Source organism: Triturus cristatus, chromosome 8 (genome assembly GCF_964204655.1).
Source record: "Triturus cristatus chromosome 8, aTriCri1.1, whole genome shotgun sequence".
NCBI classification, from domain to species: Eukaryota; Metazoa; Chordata; class Amphibia; order Caudata; family Salamandridae; genus Triturus; species Triturus cristatus.
Genome location: NC_140591.1, coordinates 947,236,816 through 947,258,311, shown reverse-complemented (window position 1 = coordinate 947,258,311; position 21,496 = coordinate 947,236,816). Strand labels below are relative to the sequence as shown.

Sequence of the window (21,496 nt, the reverse complement as noted above, 5' to 3'; positions counted from 1 at the left end):
TAGAAGTCTCTATCAGATACACTTGCTAGGGCTGCTTTGGGTTCCCAGTTTGGCCTTGGCAGGAGCCTCGAGCCGCAAAATAAAACCAAACATTGAAATGTTAGTCGCCAAGATGAAGCACAACTTTGAAATTACATTTTTTTTGATTTTTGCAAATTATTTCAATACAAAATAATAAAATCTTTAGTAATTTGAGTATTTGTTTGGTCTGCACTTTTTTGTATTTTTAGAGAATTACTGTTTTAGTGTGTGAAATTTAAATCGTACAAATTGCTTGGTTGTCCACAGCTTCCAGTAGTGACTCAATGGGGGTCCTCAGGAGTCAAAAGGTCAGAAACCACTGTCCTAGATCGCCCCCAGAATCTATTTTTTTAAACTTCAATCCCCCTTCATTTTTTATTTTTTTTTAGGGGTGGGCGAAAAATTCATCTCAACCAGTGGAGTTTGCAAAGGTTTGTCCACGCTGCATTCCGTTTTGAGACAGTAGTTCTGGCAAAACACGACCAACCGCTGCATGATGGAGTTTTTTCCTCACGCTCGGCTGACAAACCGTTCATGTTGAGAAATCTGCTGCTCGAGTAGAAAATCAACTTGAGCGACAGAAATAAACAGCGCCCTCTGGCAGGCTGCATGGTGACGTTCATGCTGATTTCACAGTGCAGAGCAAACTCCTGCTGACATGCTGAATTCCTCCCACTTACTAAATTCCGTGGAGTCAAACTCTGCAATTTCTGCTCACCTGAAATCTTTCCTAATTACATCTATTCACATTCTAGGAAATAAAGATGTTTTGCTTTGTACAAGCCATCTGTTAAATACTTCCAAATCAGCCACACCTAGTATCACAGCCTCAGCCGGTAGAATCTCAAGGGATACTTTGTGATAGTGGTGGTAAACATTTGGACTTCTGGTCAGTGGATCTGAAGGCATTTCTCATGTGCTGTGGACCCTCCTCTTTTCACAAGTGTCTTTCCCTCCTTTCACACAAACCTTCATCTTACCCCCTTCTTCCATGCTTTTAATTTATCTTCTTATTTGTGCATTTATTCGGATGAACAAATAAACTGGCAATAAAAAAGCAAACATCAGGAACAGAAATATCAGTTTGCAAAGAGATAAAATTCCATACTATTTTATGTGACAATAAAGCGGTTGGCACCACTGCATACACTTAATCATATACTTTTTGTATACATTCATAAAAAAAGCCTACTCCATTACAAAAACAACTACTGCCATATACCATAAATAGATTTAATAATTTCAGGTTTCCTGTTCTTTCACAGAGTTCTGAGTTGTAAAAACACTCCCCACAGCACTAAGGAGATACATTTTAACTACAGTATCCATTAAGACCTTGGCCTTTTGGTTTAGGCAGCCATGTCTGATGTCTCAATGTTGTGCTCAAAGGCTCCAAGATATTTGGATATTCCAACGATTACATTATTATCAGATTCCTGATAACATTGTAGCATTCCTATTCTTTCTCGCACATCAGTTGTTTTAACACAGAAGTTCAGGCGGCTGCGCAGAAATCCCATTCCGCCATGATACCTTTTTGCGTTGCATCCACCATTGCTCTAATGCATGAACAATCGAGTTCATGGATTTCAAGATGCTCCATTACCTGCTGGATATTGGGAGCGATTGTTGGGATGTTGGCAAGGCATACATCCATTCACCAGTCGAATGGGCAAGTTTTGCAATAGAAAGATGGTTGCACGCAGATTGCATATGTGTAAATTAATGTCATGTTGTAGCTGGCTCCGATAATAGATAGAGGCAGGCAGCCGAAAAGTTGTTCCATTTTTTCACGGTATTGATGTAGCTTCACGTAGAGGCGTATTCTGTTGGTGATGCATTTTTTACAAGCAAAAATAGAAGTAGGATGGCCGAAAAGAGAGCGAGAATTTTGGGCACTGTTCCTGTTATTCCAGAGATGATCGAATGAATGAAGTGTGGTATTATACCAGAACAGTTTGAGAGGCTGTGAGAAGGCCGGAGGAGACCGTATTAAAAAAGTGTGGCAGACCAGGAGTATGAGATGTGTTGAAAATTGGGTAACAATTCACAAAGTGTAATGGGACGTTCAAATTTAAAAGGGACTGTATTTTACTGGAAGTCGTGCTATCTGCAGGCGATAAATGTCTTTTGCAGAAGTGAGGGACACTTCTGTTGTGAAGAAAAGCGCTTTAGTTTGGTTAGTTTAATGAAATCTGTTTGCAAAGTAGGGATTCAAGGCCAAGTTGAAGTTTGGGAGTTAGTTTGTGTGGGTGGGAATAGACATTGCTACAGGAAGTTACTCGGTTTGAAACAGTAAGGACATACGGTATGCCACCTCATATTCCGTAGGAGTGCATGTTATTGAGAAGCAGATAACTGCAGTTAGAAAGCTGTGTGAATGTTGGTGTGATTGTGGGAGTTGGCATGCTTTCAAGAAAGCAGGCAAGATTGGGGGCTGTAAGCTTAGAAGTGTCGTGCAGTTGGAAATTCTTGCATAATAATAAATGACTGCCATTGTGGTCAAAGTTTGCACCTGTGAGAAAAACCTCTGTATGCTCTTTAAGACAGCGATATGTAAATGGGAAAAATCACTGCACGCTAATAAACGCGCTACCTTATATAATCGCATGCAACATGACAAACAACATGTACACCTATCAGACACGACACTACATACTGTGGGAACCGTGACTAGCCATGTAGACAAAGCAAACATGGCATAGCACCTCTGTTACACAATGCAGAATGTGAGGAGAGTTGGGAGCAAAGTATGTGCGAAGGTGGCAAGTGATTCTCGATTATAAAAGTTTACAATGCAAAGTGTTGAGGGGATGTGCCGGACAGACTTGAGTATGCAGAGCACACACATGTACATGTGAACATACACTGATGGTCTACTGAGTGAAGTAGATAGTGGACAGAACCATAATAGTACTGTCAGTAGGGAAGATTTCGAAAACATAGTGCCCCCCATTCTCCTCCAAATCTTTAGCGTAGTGGGCTGGCTTGGCGTACGCAAGGCTAACGTAGGGGTATGAATAAAAGGCATGTTTCTCTGGGTGTGGTTCTCTTCCGGAATGGCGAACGTGTCGGCCAGGTCTGCGCAGCTTACACCACTACGAGGTTGACCTCGTGAGTGAAGGTGGCTGCATGAATGATACTCTCAGCCTGCTAGTACTCTGAAACCGTCGTGGCCGCTGCGATGCACATATGCCCCACAGTTCACCTTTCGCTACCGCATTATGTGAAAGAGGGCCCACCACGTGCCGGCGGAAGCTCCTGGGGCGAGGTCTGCGAGATCGGAAGGTTCCTCAGATCCACGCTGGCTACCGCGACACAGGCACACAGCGTTCAGTTTGAGGCCCAGCAGCGTGGAGTGCTCTGTATACTACTAACACAGTAGTCGAACAGGTACCAACAGTGGAACGGTGTCTTGATCCTACAATGGACGATGTTAGAACTGCATCTGAGACTGGAGATGAAGGTACTCTCTTGGAGCAGGTGCAACCAACTCTAGGTCACAATAGTGGAACGGTGTATTGATTCCAGAATGGACGATGTCCGATATTACTTGCTAGTGGGTTTTCACAGAACTCCTTCTGTTTACGTGCATCAGACTCTGTGCTTCCGTACGAAATTGCTGCACATGATTATTGGGCTTGGCTGACTGCAGTGGCTGGAGTACACCACGCTATAGCAGGTCCGAACAGTGAAACAGGATCTTGATCCCACAAAGGACGATGTTAGAACTGCGTCTGAGAGTGGAGATAAAGGTACTCCCTTCGAGCAGGTGCTACCAACTCTAGGTCCCAACAGTGGAACAGTATCTTGATCCCACAATGGACTATGTTAGAACTGCATCTGAGAGTGTAGATGAAGGTCCTCCCTTCGACCAGGTGTAACCAACTCTAGGTCCCAACAGTGGAACGGTGTCTTGATCCCACAATGGACGGTGTTAGAACTGGATCTAAGAGTGGAGATGAAGGTACTCCCTTTGACGAGGTGCAAGCAACTCTAGGTCCCAACAGTGGAACGGTGTCTTGATCCCACAATGGACTATGTTAGAACTGCATCTCAGAGTGGAGATGAAGGTCCTCCCTTCGACCAGGTGTAACCAACTCTAGGTCCCAACAGTGGAACGGTGTCTTGATCCCACAATGGACGGTGTTAGAACTGGATCTAAGAGTGGAGATGAAGGTACTCCCTTTGACGAGGTGCAAGCCACTCTAGGTCCCAACAGTGGAACGGTGTCTTGATCCCACAATGGACTATGTTAGAACTGCATCTCAGAGTGGAGATGAGAGTACTCCCTTCCACCAGGTGCAACCAACTCTATGTCCCAACAGTGGAACGGTGTCTTGATCCGCGACCCCATAAGTACATGACGTAATGCGCAGCTTGGTATTGGGTACCCATTGCATACCATAGTAGCAGCTGGCGCGACCTCATACGTCGGATACGAAATGCGCATCATTTCAATATGGCGGATGGGATTCGTGTGCTGATGGAGCTTGGTAGACTACTGGTACGGGACTCTAGTTTTCTCAGAAAAAAAAAATTATACAGATTCTTTTTTTGAAGATATAAAACATTACATAATTTTTAAGTTAAAAAAAGGTTTATAGAGTTCGAAAATATTCGATATTTTTTTTGAAAAAATATAGTTTTTATAAACATTGAAATATGAAATTAACATTTAAAAAACCTTCGAAATTCACTGAAAAAACCATAGGTTTTACAAACGTTATAGTTAGGAATTACCATTTAAAAAACCTTAGAAAGCAGCATCAGCAGTGCATTGCGGAGGCATGAGTTATAGTTAGCTCAACTAACTATAACGGCGGAATTTCTATGGTTGTGTTAGAGTGAAATGTGCAACTAACTATAACGTCCCTGACACCTATGGTTTTTTCAGTGAATTTCAAAGGTTTTTAAATGCTAATTTGTAACTATAACATCCCTGAAACCTGTTTTTTTTCAGTGAATTTCAAAGGTTTTAAAAATGATAATTGGTAACTATAACGTCCTGGAAACCTATGGTTTTTTAGTGAATTGCAAAGGTTTTTTAAATGCTAATTTCTAATTATGATGTTCGTTAAACCTATGTTTTTTTTCAGTGATTTTAAATTATCATTCCATTCTCAAACTGGTGAAAACAGCCGATATCACCAGTTTTCCAGCAATAGCTTCCGCAAAAATAATATCGCCGCAAATGAGAGTAACAACTAACGCTAATAATAATAATAAAACAGGCGATAAGCTGCGTTAGCAGTAGGAATGTAACATCTGCCTTTTACTGGTGTAAAGTAGGACGTCTACCTACAGTGTGAAAGGGAGCCCAGCCCAGAATCACATCTGACGAGCAACTCATGTCATAGAGCTACTGATCATGCACCTCCCACACCCAAAAAGGCCACAAATCCCACTGCCACCACCCTCAGGACCTCCCCTCGGACCCCCCCCACTACCACCGAGGCAGCACACAACAGGACAGCGAACCTTCCAAAAACGGCATGGCCCCTCAGCCACACAATAGCTGAATGTTGCGAGATCTGACAACCAAACATGTGTGAAGGACGCAAGTCACTCACCAATAATAATGCACACAATACCAAGTGTAGCGGTCATGTGCTGGACAGACCTCACTATGCAGAGCACAAACCTCTCCATGTGTACATATACTGCTGGTGCTTGTAGTGTTGTGGACAGTGGACGCAACCATGTTACCTCAGGCAATGGGGAAGATCTCGGTCATGTACCTGTGTCGTCGTCCTCTGTAAGCGGAAGTGCAGTGGGCTGGTCCAATGTATGCCATTCCAGTGTAGGAGTGTGAATAAATAGGCCGAGGCTCTGGGAGTGGTTCACTTGTGTGAAGGCCAACGCGTCTACCAGAGTGGCGGCCCTCACCCTGCCACGTGTCTGCCGCCATGACCGCGGGCCTCCTCGACACAGGCCCCCTGCGAACACAGCGGCACAGCACCGCAGAGTTACGTCTGTACACACTACTGCCTTCGATCTACACTGCGGACAGCAGCGCTCACAATTCAGATGGAGTCGCGATTGCAGATGACGCAGTCCAGTAGGCAAGACACATTGCTCCCAATGCGGCCCGCCTGGACCACGCATCATCGCAGGCTGCGTACACACTGAGCGCCAGAGGAACCACTAACTCAGTGCACCACAAGTCAACGCCACGTGGCCTTATTAAGGCAGAAATCATTAGACGCAAGACATTGCTACCAGTGCAGCCCGCCTGGACCACACATCATCGCAGGGTGCGCACACGCTGAGTGCTTTAGGTGCCACTAACTCAGTGCACCACAAATCATCGCCACGTAGCCTTAAGGCAGAATTCATTAGACAAAAGACATTGCTACCAGTGCGGCCCGCCCGGACCACGCATCATCGCAGGGTGCGCACACGCTGGTTGCTTCAGGTGCCACTAACTCACTGCACCACAAGTCATCGCCATGTAGCCTTTTTAAGGTAGAATTCATTAGACAAAAGACATTGCTACCAGCGCAGCCCGCCCAGACCACGCATCATTGCAGGCTCCGCACACGCTGAATGCTTCTGAAGCCACTAACTGTGCAACTCAACTCAACGCCACGTGGCTGTGGGCCCTTGCTGACTGCTGCCTCTGGCACACTGCGGTCAGCACGGCTCACAATTAAAATTGAGTCTGGATTCATTAATTACAGAGTCCAGTAGGCAACTAACTACAACGTCTTCGAAACCTACACAATATCCTTTTAGTATCCTTGCTTCAAGAACTTTTTTGATATCAATTATAGCTTTCGTACAATGACCAAATTCATCTTGCAAGTCCGAAGGAACACTGAATGGCAGTCTACACAGCGGCCAGCAAAACTCACAGTTCGAATTCAGTCTTGATTATTTCATTTCAGAGTCCAGTAGGCAGCTAACTATAACGTCCCCGAAACCTACACATTTCGACAATGTATTCCATACATCTTTTGTTACCTACACTGCAGTCAGCAGAGCTCACAATTTACATTGAGACATGATTTATCAATTTCAGACAGAATTGTACTCTATGTCCTAGGATTTTGTCAAGAGGAAGTGACCAAAAGCATTCCTCGATGTCTGTGCCGACTACTGCCTTCCATCTACATTGCGGACTGCGGGGCTCACAATTCAGATCGAGTCGCAATTGCAGATGACTCAGTACAGTAGGCAAGAGACATTGCTCCCAGTGCAGCCCGCCCGGACCACGCATCATCGCTGGCTGCGCACACACTGAATGCTTCTAATGCCCCTATCTCAATGCAGCACAACTCATGGACCCTTTATGATACAATATTTTGTGTATAATTTAACATCTGGTGCCCCTACCTCAGTGTACCACAAGTCATGGACCCTTTATGATAGAAATTTTTTGTGTATTATTTCACATCTGGTGCTCCTACCGTAGTGCAGCACGAATCATTGACCCTTTATGATTGAATCTCTGTGTCTGATCCAATGATTACTGTTGTACTTGTTGCTAGCATCAACCATTCCCGGAGGGCTGGCTTACACTCACCCCACACACATCCAGCACAGAAGTCACTGGACATGTGACCCTGGTAATAAAAAGGAGTCGAGCGCACGTGCCCGTACCCAGTTCCACTATCTATCTGTGTCTGTGTGTTCATTATGTATGCAACATGCTGCCCCTGGGCCCTACCACATTACATTGTGCTCTGGACAGCGTATGCAACCAACTTACCTTTGACAGTGGGAGAAAACTTTGGTTATGTAACTTTGTCTCGGTCATTGTACAAGTACGTACGTAGAGACTGGATGATTAGTACTGCAAGGAGAGTGTATAGTGAATTTATAAGTGCGTGGGGATTGGCAGAGTGATTGTATAAGTACATATGTTGGCGCAGCCTAACTCCGACAACGAGCTTGTCTCTAATTGGCTGCCCTCCATGTCCCAAAAACTGAAATTTGGGCTTTGCATGGCCCTGTGTTGCTACAGCTGCAATACTGTACTGAATATGCAATAAACATTCACATCCACACAGATGTGTCATGTCCACCATCTTTCTTGTGTGGAACTATGGATGGATGTAGGATCAGTGATTCCCCGTACCTTCCATGTTGGCCATGTTGTGGGACTTGGCTCACAGAGTGACACACTGACGCTTGCGACCCGGGTAACGTTAGCACTACAACAAGAACACCCGCATGCCAGTGTTGCCAGATTTTTTAAGCATTCTCTAGCCCAAAGCCAACCAATAAGTAGCCCAATATTGCTACTTTAAGGAAGGAGGGGCAGGGACATCGTCAAGCAGGCGGTGAATGCACTGGAATTGATGTTGCAGCAGGCTGCCAAGTAAATATTTGTCTAATAAAGCGCTTTAACATACTACTTTGCTGGAGCGCTGTATATATATTTATAATCTGGCAACTAGCACAAACCAAAATTTTACCGAACAACCGGGAAAAATATAGTCCAATTGTGGGTGATCTAGCCCAATATGGCAACAGTGCCGCATCAGCTGATTCCTCATACAGCTCATGATGGAACCACGCCAATAGCTCCAGAGTCATTCTTCACAGCCTCACGCAGGACTGGCATACGCCAGGCCAGTCCACTCTACTTACACTTACAGGGAAGGACATCAACGCTACATGGCCCAGATTTTCATTGAAGTGATCTGCTGGTCACACCCTAGTTGTCAGTACGCCACAGCCACTTCCTCACGGCTAGTATACACCCACACCACACCCATCCAGCACAGGCGTCACAGGACACGTGACTCTCCCAATAAAAAAGACCGGGCGCACGTGCTCGATGCCATTTCAGAGTTGCTCGCACCGGATTCACTGCGGCCAGCACAGGCACACCGGCACGGGACGGTGACTTTCGGTCCACTGAGGTACGGGTACCGTAACTGCTGAGCGGGTGTGTAGCCTGCGGTGATGGCCTGTCCCAGCGGTCTGGACAGCTCAGGTTTTGTGTGCCCTGCTGGACCGCAGTGCAGGCCTCAGCCATCAGACAGCGCAGGCCTAACGCCACATGGCATCGCCTCGCTGGTCACTGACTTAGTGGCACCGAAAGGGCTAAGCGGGTGTGCAACATGCGATGATGATGGGTGCACTGGTATGTCCTCTGCCATGGCAAAATCAAGACGCAGCACCAAATGTGAGACCTGGTGGCCTGCGGAGTGGGGCTGCATGATATGCAGGGTGCTCTGTCTGCGAAAAGGTGAGCAGTGAGGCCTGGGTGTGCAGGGGCGGGCAGACACCTCTGGGCGGCGGGAGTGGATGATGTCCAGCAGCCTGGATGCACAAATGCAGAAAAGCGATTTAGGCGTGCGCAGTCGTATATACTCTGCCATTACTAATTCTTTACTATGTTTCAGATGTGGGAGCTTGAGGGCTCCACTAGGTCCCGGCACGTGGTTGGAGACACAGCGGTGGCATAAAGGTGAGCTGTGAGGGTTTTGTCCACAGTATGGGCACTCACTGTCCCTCTTCATCTCTTCCTTTCTCTCCTTCACACTCTTTCTCTCTCGCTTCCTCTCGCACTGTTTCTCTCTTTCTCTATCTTCCTCTCTCTCACTGTTTCTCTCTCTCTTCGTCCCTCTCACTCTTTCTGTCTTCCTCTCACTCTTTCTTTCTTTTTCTCTCTTCCTCTCACTGTTTCTCTCTTTTTCTGTCTTCCTCTCACTCTTTCTTTCTTTTTCTCTGTATCTTTCTCTCACTCTTTCTTTCTCTCTCTGTGTCTTCCTCTCACTCTTTCTTTCTCTCTCTATCTCCTTTGATGGACGCATGATGCACAATCTTATCTTGCTTTTTATCTAACAGGCTGTGATTCACGAATCGAGGCCCCCCCAACACGGAACTCCCGCCACTCAGTGCCACCACAGCTGAACTCGTGTGGAACCTGCGATGATGCGAGGCCATCCTGACAATCAACACCCACTTTGAATTGTGCGCTCTGATTTACTGCGAGTACGCAACACCTGAGAAGGTTGCTTCGGCATGTGGTGAACCCTCTTACACACATGCCGGTAGCAGAAGGTGAGCAGAGAGGCTTCTTTCCGCAGCAGCGGGCAGTCACCTCTGGGCGGTGGGAGTGGATAGTATGCAGCAGCCTGGGCGCATAAGAGCGCACAGACACCTCCGACGAGTGGATGGGGTGCAGCAGCCTGAGTGTGCAGCGGCGAAACAGAGATATACGCGTGAGCAGTTGTATGTACTCTGCAATTACTAATTCTATACTATCTTTTAGATGACTAAACTTGAGGGTGCACTATGTCCCGGTATGTGGTTGAAGACACATATGGTGGTTGAAGGTGAGCTGCGAAGATTTTCTCCAGTGTCAACACTCCCTCTCAATCTCTTCCTTTCTCTCTCTCACACTTTCTTTCTTTCTCTGTCTCTTCCTCTCTCTCTCATTCTTTCTTCCTCTCTCTCTTTCTCTCTTCCTTTATTACACGGTTTCTCTCTTTCTCTCTTCCTTGTATCTCACTCCCTTTCTGTCTTCCTCTCTCTCTTTCTCCCTCACTCTTTCTCTCACTCTCTCTTCCTCTCTCTCTTCCTCTCTCACTCTTTCTCTCTCTCTTCCTCTCTCTCTCTTTCCCTCTCTCTTTGCCTCTCTCTTTGTCTCGCTCACTCTTTCTCTGTCTTCCTCTCACTCTTTCTTTTTCTCTCTTCCTCTCACTCTTTCTTTCTTTTCCTCTCTGTCTTCCTCTCACTCTTTCTTTCCCTCTCCTTTGATGGAACGCATGACGCACAATCTTATCTTGCTTTTTATCAAACAGGCTGTGATTCACGAATCGACGCCCCCCCCCCCCCAACACCACCAGAGCTGAACGCGTGTAGAACCTGCGATGATGCGTGACCATCCTGACAATGCCTGAGAAAGTTGCTACGGCACGTGTTGGACCCTCTTACACACACACCAGTGGCGGAAGGTGAGCAGAGAGGCTTCTTCCCGCAGCAGCAGGCAGTCACCTCTGGGTGGTGGGAGTGGATAGTGTGCAGTAGCCTGGGCGCACAAGAGCGCACAGACACCTCCGAGCAGTGGGAGTGGATGGGCTGTAGCAGCCTGAGTGCGCACTGGCGAAACAGAGAATTAGGCGTGTGCAGTTGCATGTACTCTGCCATTACTAATTCTATATTATCTTTCAGATGACTACACTTGAGGGTGCACTATGTTCTGGAACGTGGTTGGAGACACACCGGTGGCACAACGGTGAGCTGCGAAGATTTTCTCCAGTGTCAACACTCCCTCTCCATCTTTCATTCTCTCTCTCACACTTTCTCTCTTTCTCTCCCTCTCTTCCTCTCTCTCACTCTCTCTCTCACTGTTTCTCTCTCTCTCTCTTTTCCTTTTATCTTACTCTCTCTCTTTCTCTCTCTCACTCACTTCCTTTCTCTGTCTTTCTCTCTCTCTCTCTCTCTCACTCACTCTTGCTGTCTTCCTCTCACTCTCTCCTCCTCTCTCTCACTCTTTCTGTCTCTCTTCCTCTCTCTCACACGGTTTCTCTTTCTCTCTTCCTTGCATCTCACTCTTTCTCTCTTTCTCTCTCTCTCTTTCTCTTTCTTTGTCTTCCTCTCTCTCTCTCACTCTTTCTTTGTTTCTCTCTCTCTCCCTCGATCTCACTCTTTCCCGCTTTCTTTTTCCCCTTTGCTGGACGCATGACGCACCATCTTATCTTTCTTTTTGTCTTGCAGGCTGTTATTCAAAAATGGTCCAGCGATGACACGACATGGCTGTACTTAGTTTTATTTGTTGTTGTTTTGTTTTAATAAAATCTTTTATATGTAAATCCATACATGACTAAGATTCTTATTTGTCCAACCTCACAAGCATCTTCTTATTAATAATTAAACAACATTACCCAATTTTTTACGTTCCAGATTTCCTAACGTGACTGTCACATTTGTTTGTGGGGGGTGGGGGTGAGGGGGGATGGCGGACAAGGCGCTCCTGCTGGGGGATGTCGGAGCAGTGTTGGGTGTCCGCCCTGCATGATCGTTGCCTCCATTGCATCTGTTCTCGGAGACTTACGAACCGGCGGGCTGGCTCGTAGATGAAGAGCTGCGAGCCGACTGACAGGCTCATAGAGGGAGAACCGCGGCCCATCAGTTCGCAGAGGGAGAGATGCGGGCCAGCTCGCAGAGGAACACCTGCGGGCCGATTGGTATAGGGAAAGGTGCGGCCATGGTCTTCCAAAGGGATAGCTGTGGAACAGTGACGTGGGGAGAGGGACCGTGAAGAGTATCTCGCAGAGAGACACCTGCGATATGTTTCCAGTCTTGGCTTCACAGATACAACTGCGGCCCCGAGAACTCGTACCCGAAGAGCTGTGAGCCGACAAGTGGTACGCAGAGGGAGACTTGCGGGCCCAAGAATGTTGTTGAAGGTATTCTGTTGATGGGGGAAAAAGGTGCGTTATCTGCTGATGTAGGGAGACGCAGTGTGAAAGGGGTATCTCGCACAGACAGAGCTCCAGTATATTAAATTGCCTCCGGGACCTTTCTTTTATATTTTCACTTGATGCGAGGCACAAGATGGCTGCTAACATTTCCTGGTTTGAAGTGTTAGCAACCAATCAGAGAACACTTCCTGGTTTGAAGCAGTCAGAGGCAAGCTCGTGCATGAGAGTTAGGCACCGTCCAGAGATAGATAGATAGATAGATAGATAGATAGATAGATAGATAGATAGATAGATAGATAGATAGATAGATAGATAGATAGATAGATAGATAGATAGATAGATAGATAGATAGATAGATAGATAGATAGATAGATAGATAGAGATATATATATATATATTCACTGAAAAAACCATGGGTTTCACACACGTTATAGTTAGGAATTAGCATTTAAAAAACCTTAGAAATTCACTGAAAAAACCATAGGTTTCACACACGTTATAGTTAGGAATTAGCATTTAAAAAACCTTAGAAATTTAGTGAAAAAAACATAGGTTTCACACATGTTATAGTTAGCTGGACATTTTACTCGTAAAAAACCAATGAAATTGCCCCGTTATAGTTAGTTCAGCTAACTATAACTCGCGCGCCCGCAATGCACTGCTGATGACGTCACATATTACATCACTCATGACATGGTCAGTGACATCACTCATGACATCACTGATGACATCTCAAATGACATCACTGATGACCTCACTGATGACATCATCCTTGTGATAGAGTGGCAGACCTCCTCTCACCTTAATATAAGCTTTGATACACACATTCAAAAATAGAGACTAAAAATTTCAAAACAATGGACATACCAATACCAGTTACAACAACCTCTTCAGTAATTCTAAGATCCACATACACATCCACTCATTCACCAACAGTCCTATACAGTCACTCATACATGTACTCACTCATCATATGTACTCATACATCTATACATCCTGTTACACAATGCCACTCATCCATAGAGTTACTCACACACATAGTCACTCATGCTAATAAAGAATCAAACATACATTTACTTGCATATACAGTTATACACACACCACCACACTTACTTCTACGGAAACTTACACATACTTAGTCTTTTAAACAATCACTTATAGAAACACATACTTATTCATACAGGAACTCTTTCAATCTCTCACTTTCACATATACTCACATATATACACCAATAGTCACATATACTAGTTTAAAACGTATGTAGTTACTCCTGAAGACACTATTGAGACAGTCATTCACTCACTAACACACCCATACACACACTCATCCACCCATACAGTCCTGCACACATGCTGTGTTCAACACATACAAACAGTGAGTCACTCATTCATGCACCGATGCACTACGTAATACCCCCCACCGAACCATGCAGACACTCAGACTGATACTCAAAAAAACAACTAATAACCTAAATAGGCACCCATGTAGCTACTCACCAACCCATGCAGCCACTTATACACAAAGTGAGAGACTGATACAGATATTTACATATTTAAACATTACTCACTAAGCCATGTATTCACTATGATACACTTAATCAGTCAGTTACACAATCAATTTTTCAAAAACAAATCATCCATTTAGACACTTATATACCCATTTATTCTTCCATCGACCATGAGATATACATATATAAAACATATTTAATTTTCAGAATAACACACATTCACTGGATGATGTCATCAGTGATGTCATCAGTGATGTCATTTGAGATGTCATCAGTGATGTCATGAGTGATGTCACTGACCATGTCATGAGTGATGTAATATGTGACGTCATCAGCAGTGCATTGCGGGCGCGCGAGTTATAGTTAGCTGAACTAACTATAACGGGGCAATTTCATTGGTTTTTTACGAGTAAAATGTCCAGCTAACTATAACATGTGTGAAACCTATGGTTTTTTCACTAAATTTCTAAGGTTTTTTAAATGCTAATTCCTAACTATAACGTGTGTGAAACCTATGGTTTTTTCAGTGAATTTCTAAGGTTTTTTAAATGCTAATTCCTAACTATAACGTGTGTGAAACCCATGGTTTTTTCAGTGAATTTGCAAGGTTTTTTAAATGCTAATTCCTAACTATAACGTGTGTGAAACCCATGGTTTTTTCAGTGAATTTGCAAGGTTTTTTAAATGCTATTTTTTTTTTATATTCTTCATTTTTTTCAAACATATTTTTATTTTAATTTTCTTATCTTTTATAAAGACTATGCTTTAATTTTTAAAATCCTTAAATATTTTTTTTATATATATTTTTTAAAATAAACATGTAAAATTTATTTCCAGATTTTTTTTTTTTTTTTTTTTTTTTTTATAGTACGCGTACCGTAAGCTCACGGTAAGCGTACGGTTTACGCAACGTCCGTAATCTATCTACGCTGCTTGCGTATAGTTACGCACTTTGCGTAGCCGCGCGTACTGCGCGTGGGACGCGTGCGCGCTTACGCAACACGCGCACGTTACGCGGAAGTGCCGGGAAATGACTGTTATGCGCATGTGCGCAAGCGCGTGTCTTTTTTACGCGCACGCGTACTTTTTGCCGTAAGCGCACCGTGCCTTCATGCAAATCCAACACCCTGACCTCATAATAGTGCACTGTGGTGGCAATGACCTAGGCACTTTGACTGGGGTAGGTCTGGAAATGCTTATGAAGGACACCTTTGCACAACTGTTTACACTTTTCCCTAAAACTGCCTTTGTGTTTTCCAACATATGCCAAAGGCAAAAATGGAACTGGTCCAATCATTTCTGTCCACAGATTGACAAAGCAAGAAAGCACGTCAACAAATCTGTTTCTGCTTTCCTCCGTGACTATGGTATGGGTGCCATTTACCACAACAACTTGCGTTACGACATGCAAGACATTTATAGAGGAGATGGTGTGCACTTCAATGATGAAGGGAACAGAGTCTTCCGCTTGAACCTTAGACTCTGCATCGGTACTTACTTGTAGGTACCACTAAAAAAATGACTCCATAAACACAACAGCTCTTTTTAGAGCTCCCTAATTTCTAAACTCTTAAATCTGATTTTCATTTATTTATTTTTATTTTTTTTACCGTACGCTTACCGTGAGCTTACCGTACGCGTACCCCGTGATTTTTTTTAAAATCAATAAATGTTTTTTTTGTACTTTTCTGTCCTTCTTTGACCCCCTTACAATTGTTAGGGGGTCTGTAACTCTCCTCATTGCCCCCTTTCCTTGTTTTCACTCTTTTTTTTCAGAGTGAAATACACAAAATGGCGGCCGCCGCTTCCTGGTTTCGGCCGATTCGAATGTTTACTAAGATCTAAGAGCCAATCAGAATCGCGCTCGCGCACGCCACCGTACGCTTACCGTAAGCGTACGGTAAGCGTACCGTAAGCTGGCTCAGATATATATATTGATTTAAAGGCTATTTTCTCAAAATCAACTGAACTGATTTACACCAAACCTACAAAAGGCACTTCCTTGACCTACGGACTACCTCTCTGCCAAATTTCTAGTAATTCTGTTCAGCCGTTCGGGCTGTAGCTCGTTCTAAAGGTCCTATGGAAAAATGCATGGGAAAAACGCGTTTTGGGACCCCCCTTTTATCTCAGCCCCCGCTTGACGGATCCCCCCGAGACTTTCAGGGTAGGAGCGGAGCGTAGCGCCCCACCTATTTTGAGAAATTCGCGAGGATTCGTCGACCGGCGCCAAAGTTATTCAAAATAGAATGTTGAGGTTTTCCTATGGAAACGTGGTCCTAACTATAACTACCTACTGGCGACCGCCAGTAGGTAATATATATATATATATATATATATATATATATATATTACCTACTGGCGGTCGCCAGTAGGTAGTTATAGTTAGGACCACGTTTCCATAGGAAATCCGCAACATTCTATTTTGAATAACTTTTGCGCCGGTCGACGAATCCTTGCGAATTTTTTAAAATAGGTGGGGCGCTACGCTCCGCTCCTACCCTGAAAGTCTCGGGGGGATTCGTCAAGCGGGGGCTGAGATAAAAGGGGGGTCCCAAAACGCGTTTTTCCCATGCATTTTTCCATAGGACCTTTAGACACAGCTACAGCCCGAACGGCTGAACAGAATTACTTGAAATTTGGCAGAGAGGTAGTCCTCAGGTCAAGGAAGTGCCTTTTGTAGGTTTGGTGTAAATCTGTTCAGTAGATTCTGAGAAAATAGCCTTTAAATCAATATATATATCTGAGCCAGCTTACGGTGCGCTTACGGTGCGCTTACCGTACGCGTACGGTGGCGTGCGCGAGCGTGATTCTGATTGGCCCTTAGATCTTAGTAAACATTCGAATCGGTCGAAACCAGGAAGCGGCGGCCGCCATTTTCTCTCTCGCACTCTGAGGGGGGAGCTGATAAACAAATGCCAAAAACATATAAAGGGGCTGTTTAGACAGCGCCCATGCACATAACCATGTTAGTTGAGTCTTCAAAGATCCCCCAAGGCAAAAAACGGTAATTTTTTATTTTTCGAAAATTTCGCCGATTACGCTTACCGTACGCTTACCGTACGCTTACCGTACGCGTACGGTAAAATTTTTTTTTTTTTAAAAATCCACACTTTCTCCACCCCGTGTGCAAATGGTGGCCGAAGGCCACCATTAGTGCATGGCATATAAGAGCACAGCATTTCCCAAACAAATTTCAAGAGATTACCTATCACATGGAAGCGCATAATATGTCCTCCATGTGCGCACGGTGCGCGAAGCGCATCGTGAGTACATGGCCCATCTAGCATAACGTGGGCATGCCCACCGTGTGTGCACGGCACTAACTGCGTAAAGTGGGCGCGCGGTGCGCGAAGCGCACCGCGTGTTCACTGTCCGCGCACGGTGCGCGAAGCGCACCGTGCGCGCACGGAACGAACTGCGTTAAGTGGGCGCGCACGCCACGAATGGCGTAAAGTAACTTAGCATTTAAAAAAACATACAAATTCACTGAAAAAACCATAGGTTTCACACACGTTATAGTTAGGAATTAGCATTTAAAAAACCTTGCAAATTCACTGAAAAAACCATAGGTTTCACACATGTTATAGTTAGCGGAAATTTTACTGATAAAAAACCAATGAAATTCCCCCGTTATAGTTAGTGCAGGAAACTATAACTCACGCGACCGCAATCTTCTGCTGATGACATATGTGTCTTTATGAAAAAAAAATATTTGTAATATATGTATAGCTAAAAATTTATGGAAGAAGACATGGGCAAATAAGTGTCAAAATACAGTATTAGCATCAGCAGAGGATTGCGGTCGCGTGAGTTATAGTTTCCTGCACTAACTATAACGGGGGAATTTCATTGGTTTTTTATCAGTAAAATTTCCGCTAACTATAACATGTGTGAAACCTATGGTTTTTTCAGTGAATATATATATATATATATATATATATATATTTTTTTTTTTTCCTTTAATATCTCAAAAACTACTGAACGGATTTACACCATTTCAACACAAGCGTGCTTTCTGGACCAATACCTTTCCCCCGTTCAGCAGTTTGACCTATAGCCTTGTCTAAAGTTTCCTATGGAAAATGCATTGAGAAAACACTTTTTCGGACCCCCTTTTTTCTCAGCCCCCCCTTGACCAATCACCCTGTAATAGGTCTTCGCAGCTGGATGGCTTCGGTCATGGGTGCAAATATCTCGCAATAAACTTGCTTTCAATCAACAACCAACCTTGTACGTCCTCAATACACCCCTAAACTTTCAAGATAGGAGCTGTTCAAAAAAGAGAAACTTTTTGGAAAATGTTGTAAAGATTCGTCAAACAACAACGCCAAAGTTATAACGACATGGAGGACTTCAGTAAGGGCGCCGCACAAACCCCCTCCCAACATGAGTGAAGCCCCGGGTCTGCGGGGACCCCGGCGGGCCCCTGCACCCCCAGCGAGGCCCCGCTGTTATTTTTTAAGAAATGCCCCCGGGACCTAGCCCACCCCGGGATCTCATTAAAATAAAACCCGGGAACCCGCGACCCCAGCACGAATTGCGCCGATATATATATATTTTTTAAATAATGCTTTCTTTGCCTCTGGGGGTCCTTCTGGAACCCCCTGAGCAGGCCTAGGGGTCAGGGTGTTTCTACCCTGCCCCCTTCTCTTGTTTTATACCTTTGTTTCTCTGTTTTCTGGTGACTCGCTTCTACCGAGTCACAAGATGGCTGTCAACACTTTCTGGTTTGGAGTGTTGACAGCCAATCACAGTGAAGCTCGTGCACGGGACTTGGGCTCCGCCCAGATATCGGAACTTTTATTTTTCTACTTTCTCAGCAACTAATGAACGGATTTACACCATTTAAAAAAATGGTCGCTTTCTGATCCAAGCACTACCTTTTTGCCAAATTTGGGGTAATTCTGTTCAGCAGTTTCAGCTCTAGCCTTGCACAAAGTTTCCTATGGGAAATTGATTTTTTGACTATTATTCTTTGAATTTCTCAAAAACTACTGATCGGATTTACACCATTTAAAAAAAAGGTTGCTTTCCGAACCAAGCTCTACCTTTCTGCCAAATTTGGGTTAATTCCGTTCTGTAGTTCGGGCTGTAGCTCGTCGCAAAATTTCCTATGGAAATTAACATGGAGAAAACGTGTTTTGGGACCCCCCTTTTTTCTCAGCCCCCGCTTGATAAATCCCCCCCAAACTTACAGGATAGGAGCTGGCCTGGATAGACTTTTCTTTTGGAGAATTTCGTGAAGATTCGTCAAACGACACCAAAGTTATTAGCAAATCAAAGAATGCTTTTCTTATGGAAACTAGGTTGTAACTATAACTACCTACTGGCAACCGCCAATAGGAGATATATATATATATATATATATATATTATATTCAAGCATATGTAAAACATGTGCAAACACTTGGATATACCATGTATACACAATAAACGGAACTGAAAAACCAGCCCCACAACAGCATACGATATATCTTCATAAAGAGTATCGCATCATCAATAAAACACCACAGGTGACTTGCATAAAGATAATGCTGTCTGACAAAAAAATCTTTAAAAGACGATACTTTCTTTGAAGAACACATACAAATTAACCCTTGCTAGCAGTAAGCACTTACGATCACACTTGCTCCTTCAAGAAGCAACAGACCATATGCTTGCAACATGATGTCTTAAGGACTGAAAAGTACAGAGAATAACAGAAGCATACTAGAGAAGTAACAAATATTCTCAAGGAGACAGGCAACATCTAACCTCCAGACAGAATATGCTAAGAACATTGCAGGAAAATAAAGAAGAAGAGCAGCTTTTAAGAAAGCCTAAAATGTTCCTACTATGTAAGACATGGCCGAAAACAGCCTGAAGGTAAAGTCTTTTCAGACGGTGCCTCCTAATTAACTTTAGAGACAGAGTTCCCATAACCACCATGTTTCAAAACTGAACACAGGAATTACATATACCCTCCAATAAAGAAGGAAACCAAGAATGTGAGTATTCAAAAGAATACAAAACATAGACTCTGATCTTACCAGCGCAATGCTTCAAAAAGTGAAGCACCCATAATGAACAAGCAGTCCGCTTAAGTAGCGAAAAAGGTCTGTGCGGATTATCCTGACAAGGAAAATCAGAGTATATGCAAAAATATTGCCTATGTGCAAATTCAGTTTACCGAACTGTTTAAAAGAAACATATAAACAGATAAGCTTCCCAACCGGAAGACACTTCTCTTTCAATAAACCTCTTGAGCGTAAAGCTCATCTCAGAGGTAAAAGAAACAAGCGTTGGCATAGCCAATAGATCTCGCCTTTGGGGCCCTATAAGTGTTTAGCCAGGCAGCACATTTTCAGACTACCCAATGCATCATAAAAACTAAAATAATTAAATGAAAACGGTAAATAGCGTATTTTTGAAATAATGACATGAAAGCTTAACCTTTCCTTGTAAAATGTAATTGCCGTATTTAACTAGTTTATAACTTAGTGTAAGGTGTTATTAATTTCATACTAGTCTAGTCTAATGGAATATTGACAAAAGTATCTTTCTAAGCTGGCGATGTATGGAACCCCAAAAGTGGAGCCGAATTATTATTTGCTGATTCTATTGCTTCGAAACCAGCCGTGTGTTTTTGTCACACTTTGTACGCTCAAGGACCGCCCCAAGCAAAATATTAGCACACTTGTTTATTATTAGGAAATACTTAACATCAAACAAGCAAGGGGAAGCGGGATAGTTAAACTTTTCAATGAATGAAACGGAAATTCAGCAACACTCTAACCTAGAGCACCCCTCGGACATGGAGTCGCAGCTGAAAGAAGCACTGAGCACATCTGCACTGAAAGTAACGTCAGCCGGGGTCAGTGCTACGACAGGTGCACTTCAGCCACAAGCCCGAGGTACAGCGACTGATAACCCTAACTTCAGACAACGTACTTGTGGCGAAACATACTTCTACATCGACTACATTCGGGCAAAAAAGACACAATGGCCAGAAAACCCAGCACTCACGCATTGGCGTGATGGCGTTCACCCTCATTGCATGGCTCCTGTAATGCAGCGGAGGCCGAAGCTGTTCCTGCGCAGTTACCGCCTGTCCATAATTCACGTACAAGCTGAGAGGAAGCTCTTCCAGCTTGCCGGAGTTTGTTTAAGCCTTTCAAAGTGCAGCACTCCAGCCCTTCCACCACCAGCTGATTCCAAGGAAGGAAGATGAGCATGATTAACAAATCAGGGCTCCGAGCCATTGCTGGCATGATAATATCAAGTTTATGACAAGCGCCAGTGAAAGAAACGAGACGGCTTCGTCATGACGCTTATGACGCCATCTTAAATTGGGGCAATATACACCAAAGATGGGACGAGAGGAGAGAGGCCATCACACGCTGCTCTCTGAGTAAAATAGCCGGAAAGAGAGCTAAACACATGAAGGAGGGACCTTTAGAGAAATGCACCAATATGAAACCAGCATTTTTGAATGATGCAGCTAACAGCCAATAGCAATGGGTGGGTTTGCCAAAGTCACACAGAGAGATACAACAGGTCATCGCTGATGCTCGACCTAAAAAGGGGCACAACCACCTGTA

The 21,496-nt window shown here is 44.2% G+C and overlaps 1 protein-coding gene across 2 annotated transcripts in view; it reads right to left on the bottom strand.

Annotated features, from left to right (window-relative positions):
- ACOT9 (acyl-CoA thioesterase 9) overlaps window positions 1-21,496 on the bottom strand; it is a 445,455-nt gene that overhangs the window by 105,062 nt on the left and 318,897 nt on the right. The gene's annotated exons all lie outside the window — the stretch shown is intronic.